Consider the following 6,650-nt stretch of genomic DNA (forward strand, 5'->3'; position numbering starts at 1 on the left):
AATCACCTTTTGTCGCTGCTCATTTTACTTTGTGTCCACTCCTTCATTTTTTGAAGCGAGGAGACAACAAACCCTGGCTATTGAGGTAAAAAAATCCTGCGACAGCATTGGGCTTTGGGCACTGCACTTACAGCGTGGAGACTGCTTGGGATTCCCCCCCCTCCCGCAACACACACACCGCTTGTGCAAGCTCTCTCTCTCTCTCTCTCTCTCTCTCTCTAAGTAAATAAATAAAAAGAATCTCTTTGGCAGTTTTCAAATTGTATTCTAGGTAGTCCTAGAGTTTAGGAAATTTCTTCTAGGTTACTTCCAGGGACAGCCTGGAGACTGAATGAGACTACCCCATGCTCACAGAAGCCAGAACAGCACAAGATAATGTAAGGTTTATAATGTGTGTTAGATAATGTTAATACAAATTTGCAAAGGACAAAATTAAACTGTATTCAGGGTAATGCAATAGGAGAGAGAAACTGAACTCAACTCCACTAAAATGAAAGGCCGGCATGTTTTTAACCACGGAAGTAGGCTAGTGGAAAAGTACTGAAGGACAACCACTCCAGAGGCTGATCAATGGGGCGGGTTGAGCACATTGAGTTATTCCTGAGTTTGCAAATAAATGTTTTCCTCTGTGCTTAGGCCAATTGTGTTTGCTGTTGAGAGTGGGAGAGATGGACGTTATCTCCTTTCATGTTTACATTTCAAAGAGATGGTTTCCAGAGCCTTAAGAAAGACATTTCTGGGTTGTAAAACTGGCAAAAGGCTTTTTAAAAGATTTACATCTCAAAGGGACAGAAAAAGAATTTACAATTACGAGTTCTCTAAAGTAAATGCTCCAAAAAAAGAGAGGTCAGGGCTGAGAGTCAGAAAGAAGACTGTCTAAAGTTTAGTCAAGCTGAAGGAAATGTTAAAGCTGTCTTGGTCAAAGGTATATTGGCCAGGACCTTCAGGAAATCAAGGATCCAAATCAGAGAAACATATTCCCACATCTTCCTACAAGAACACTTGTAAAATAAATCAAAGCAGCTTAATTTTTAGTAGGTTCTTCCCCCAAATCATTACACAGAATACAGATAAAGTGGGCTGGAGCATAAGCATTCTACCTTCCCTGTAGTCCAAATAAAACTTTCCACACTCCAATAAAGAGGAGAGGGACGGATCAGAAGCAAATGCCCAAGGAGCTGGCCAAATGCCCAGCAGCAGATTCATAGGATGGAAAAGAGAAAGTGAGAGCAAGACACAGGAGTCCGCTCATTAGCAAACATACACTAATCTGGCCAATTGCATTAATAATTATTCTTCCATAAGGAAGGCATGACATGGGGTGGAAGGACAGTAATGAAGGAATTTTTAAGAACTTGCTTTATAGAGGCCATGATTTTATTTAACAGAATATTTCTGCAGCTAAAAACAAATATTAGGAATCCTGCAAGTCCTCTGCAACTTTTTCAGTTCAAACACATTACACAATTTATAACTATATCTAAATCTGTATCTATATCTATTTCCTTCCATTGTGCTTGAATTGTATTCTGTTCGACATTACTTGGAAGATCTGACTCAGGTTTTAGACTCCATGATTCACTGGAGTTTGAGACTCATCTGCTTCTGTAGGAAAGGAAACTGAACAAATTCCTTGCATAGTCTCACCAATCTGAAGATTAGGGAGGTGTAGGAAACTGTTTTGACCTTTGAGACTCACAGAGATGTGTAGCAGTTGATACTGTCTATCAAGAAAATTGCACAGAAATTCTGAATTAATACATTTTTTTCAATGAATTTCTTTTCTATCCTGATTTTCCTCATTGAAACTCTTGGCCATTCAAGTCACGACTGAATAGCAGCTGAGCATCTGGGCACAGATTCCAGAATCTAGAGCGGCTGAATGAGATTGAGTTGTAATCAGGTTGGATGCGTGAGTCATCAGCTTGAGGTTTGTAATATTTAGAGCAAAAGACCTTGGTTGCAACAGAGCTGGAGACCGACATTGCCTTAACAATCTACTTTTGGATCATTTTCTGGGTAAATTTAGCACGCTTTAACACACAGGTTTCAAAATGGCCTGGAGATCGAAGTGTTCAATTGTAGTTCGGGGATAAATGCCAAAAGGTATTTTTGCCAAGACTTTCAGGCATATCGTTTGCATGTGTGTTATTTTAATTTGGTTAAGTATATTCTGAATAATCATAGGATATGAAGTTGAGACCATAGGTCTGAAGAAAGACTGCCTCGATTCTGATAGCAGCTTCTTCTCTCCTATGTGGTCTAGGGCAAACTACTGAAACTCTCTGTGCTTCATTTTCCTCTGATATAAAATGGAAGTGAAGGGCTGTAGGGCTGTGTAAGAGAATTAAGCAAGACTAGCAGTGTGTTGAATAGAGAGGAAATGCTAAATCAGTATTTATTATTATTTACAGTCTGTAATTATACAAACTCCATAAATCCATGACGAAAATGATTGTTTGATCTCATGTTAAAATGTTTGACTCTAATCTGTACAAAATAAGCAAAATGAGTTTCTATACTTATTTATATACTTAAAATGTGTCCACATTTTTTATATTCTGTTTGACATTAAGAAACCATTTTAACTATATTTACCAGTCAATGAATTATCATGGCCAATTGCCTAGCTATAACATACAGATACACTGTTCTCTCTCTCTCTCTCTCTCTCTCTCTCTCTCTGTGTGTGTGTGTGTGTGTGTGTGTGAAAGAGAGAGAGAAAGAGAGGAGTTGAGATTTTCCTACATCCTGTGGGGAGAGCCAGGTCCCCAGAGGATTTTCTAACTTAGAAGGGACCTGGCAATCAACTAACTGGTCATTCATCACTTCACTTTATCCGTAAAGTTCATAAATCAGCGTCAGTGAGTTCATCCATGGCCACAGGTGGTGGAAATGGGACTACAGCCTACTCTACTAACTTCTAGTCATCAGATTTGCATTGCATAATAGTTATTTTTGTGTTGGAAAGATGGGTTTGAGTCCTTGAATAACGGGATTGATTCCAAAACAAAATAACGTTAATTTGCAAAAAGGATTCTTGATCTCCAGAGGCCCTCCAGCCCATAAGATTTTTACAGTAAAAAGCTTGCCTCCTGCCCTCATAATGCTCTCTACTGCATGTAATTATGCTTAGCACTATTTATTTATTTATTTATTTATTTAAAATTTATTGTTATGTTAGCAACATACAGTATATACAGTGTGCTCTTGGCTTCGGGAGTAGGTTCCCATGATTCATCACTTATATACAACACCCAATGCTCATTCCAACAAGTGCCCTCCTCAATGCCCATCACCCATTTATCCAGCTTCCCCACCTCCATCAACCCTCAGTTTGTTCTCTGTATTAAGAGTCCCTTATGGTTTGCCTCCCTCTCTGTTTGTAACTATTCTCTTCCCCATGGTCTTCTGTTAAGTTTCTCCAATTCCACATATGAGTGAAAACAAATGATATATGTCTTTCTCTGGTTAACTCATCTCACTTACCATAATACCCCCCAGTTCCATCCATGCTGTTGCAAATGGCAAGATTGCATTCCATTGTGTGTGTGTGTGTGTGTGTATGGGTGTGTGTGACATTTTCTTTATCCATTCATCAGTTGATGGACATTTGGGCTCTTTCCATAATTTGGCCATTGTTGACAGCACTGTTATAAACATTGGGGTATATGTGCCTCTATGAATCAGCACTTCTGTATCCTTTGGATAAATTCCTAGTAAGTGCTATTGCTGGGCCATAGGGTAATTCTATTTTTAATATTTTGAGGAACCTCCACACTGTTTTCCAGAGGGGCTGTACCAGTTTGCATTCCCAAAAACAGTGCAAAAGGCTTCCCCTTTTTCCTCATCCTTACCAACATCAGTTTCCTGAGTTGTTAATTTTAGCCACTCTGACTGGTGTGAGGTGATATCTCAGTATGATTTTGATTTGTATTTCCCTGATGATGAGCCATGTTGAGCATCTTTTCATGTGTCTATGAGCCATCTGGATATCTTCTTTGGAAAACTGTCTATTCATGTCTTCTGCCCATTTCTTCACCAGCTTATTTGTTTTTCTGGGTGTTGAGTTTAGTAAGTTCTTTATGGATTTTGGATACTAACCCTTTATCCAATGTCATTTGCAAACATCTTCTCCCATTCCATTGGTTGCCTTTTGTTTTTGTTGATTGTTTCCTTCACTGTGCAGAAGCTTTTGATCTTGATGAGGTCTCAACAGCTCATTTTTGCTTTTATTTCCCCTGCCTTCAGAGACCTGTAAAGTAAGAAGTTGCTGAGGCCAAGGTCAAGGAGGTTATTGTCTGCTTTCTCTTCTAGGGTTTTGATGGTTTCCTGTCTCACATTTAGGCCCTTCATCCATTTTCAGTTTATTTTTGTGTGTGGTATAAGAAAGTGGTCCAATTTCATTCTTCTGCATTTGCTGTCCAGTTATCCCAGCACCATTTGCTAAAGAGACCGTCTTTTTTCCATTGGATATTCTTTCCTGCTTTGTCAAAGATTAGTTCACCATACATTTGTGGGTCCAATTCTGGGTTCTATATTCTATTCTACTGGTCTATCTGTCTGTTTTTGTGCTAATACCATACTGCCTTGTTGATTACAGCTTTGTAGTACAAGCTAAAGTCTGGGATTGTGATGCCTCCAGCTTTGGTTTTCTTTTTCAACATTACCTTGACTGTTTGGGGTCTTTTGTAGTTCCACACAAATTTTAGGATCAGTTGCTCTAATTCTCGTCCTAGAATGCTGGTACTATTTTGACTGGGATTGCACTGAATGTGTAGATTACTTTGAGTAGTATCAACATTTTAACAATATTTATTCTTCCAATCCATGATCATGGAATGTGTTTTTCATTTCTTTGTGTCTTCTTCAATTTCTTTCATAAGCTTTCTATAGTTTTCAGCATACAGATTTTTTACCCCTTTGGTTAGGTTTATTCCTAGGTATTTTATGGTTTTTGGTGCAATTTTAAATAGGATCAATATCTTTATGTTGCTTCATTATTGGTGTATAGAAATGCAACTGATTTCTGTACATATTTTATATCCTGCAACTTTGCTGAATTCATGGATCAGTTCTAGCAGTTTTTTGGTGGAGTCTTTTGGGCTTTCCATCTAGAGTATCAGATCGTTTACAAAGAGTGAAAGTTTGACAACTCCTTTGCCAATGTGGATGCCTTTTATTTCATTTTGTTGTCTGATTGCTGAAGCTAGGACTTCCAACACTGTTAAACAACAATGGTGAGAGTGGACACCTTTGTCGTGTTCCTGATCTCAGGAAAAGCTGAGCGCTTTCCCCCACTGAGGATGATATCAGCTGTGGGAATTATATGGCTTTTATGATGTTAAGGTATATTCCTTCTATATCAACTTTCTTGAGTGTTTTTATTAAGAAAGGATGCTGTATTTTGTCAAATTCTTTTTCTGCATCTATTAACAGGAGCATATGGTTCCTATCCTTTCTTCTATTAATGTGATGTATCACGTTGATTGATCTGCAAATATTGAACCAGCCCTGCAATCCAGGAATGAATCCCACTTGAACATGGTGAATAATTCTTTTAATATACTGTTGAATATAATTTGCTAGTATCTTGTTGAGAATTTTCACATCAAGAGATACATCATTCTGATCTGAATTGCCTAAATTCAAGATTATCCTTGAAAAATATAATTTTTAATCCATATTGAAATTTTCACAAGTTTCAAGAATTTATTTGTTGACATAAAACAACTCTGCATTGATAAAATAAAATCACAGTTTTTGGGTTCATATTGTGACTATTTACTTTTCTGGTAAGAGTGTTTTTGAATTCAAATACATGTATTGACATGTGAATTAATCTGTGAAATGTTTGAAAGACAGAAGATTGAACAGAGTTTATTTCTTTAAATATTAATAAATGAAACAGGTTGAATCACTGGGTTGCTTCCTACTTCTCACTGAGTTGTTTAACAATTTAGCTTCACTATTATCTTTGAAGTAATTTTTCAGAATACTAGGAACAGCCATATTTAATATAAGCATAAAAATATCCCAAGTCAATTGGAAAATAAAACTTTCACCATTGTATAATAGTCTAAACTGCCTTCTATTTTTCTCTCTAATGATACTACTACCCTTTGAGTTTTATAATTGTGTTACCCTGATTCTTTAATTCATTAGTATAAAATTTATTCTAACCTTGTTTTCCTCATTCTTTTATTCTGCAACCCTCTCTATACAAATCCACAATTTGGCACCAACCGTAAAAGTTAATAGGTGACCTCCTTCAGGTCATTAATAGAACATTAAGTAGGAATGAGTCCAATAACAAATAAAATACTTGACTGCTACCTGAAATCAACACCTTAGCACAGTAACAGCACTAGCTTCTCAATTTTTCCTACTTTTGATGGTAATGGTCCTGAAACATGGGATCCTCCCCTTATAATGGTATCACATGGCTCTGTCCTTCCTGATTGATTCTGGGGTGGAGACTTGACCATAATTAGGCTGGTAATATTCCCTTTCTGAAAACTCGAAACTGAGAGTGAAGGGACCCACGCACATTGAGTCATATCAATGTCAGAGCTGTGAGGAGAAAGACAAACTCCCACACTGTCACCTACCCTTTGAACAAACTACAATGAATATCATGATTTTTGTCA

The sequence above is a fragment of the Hyaena hyaena genome, unplaced genomic scaffold (genome assembly GCF_003009895.1).
Source record: "Hyaena hyaena isolate Hyena2069 unplaced genomic scaffold, ASM300989v1 scaffold_691, whole genome shotgun sequence".
NCBI classification, from domain to species: Eukaryota; Metazoa; Chordata; class Mammalia; order Carnivora; family Hyaenidae; genus Hyaena; species Hyaena hyaena.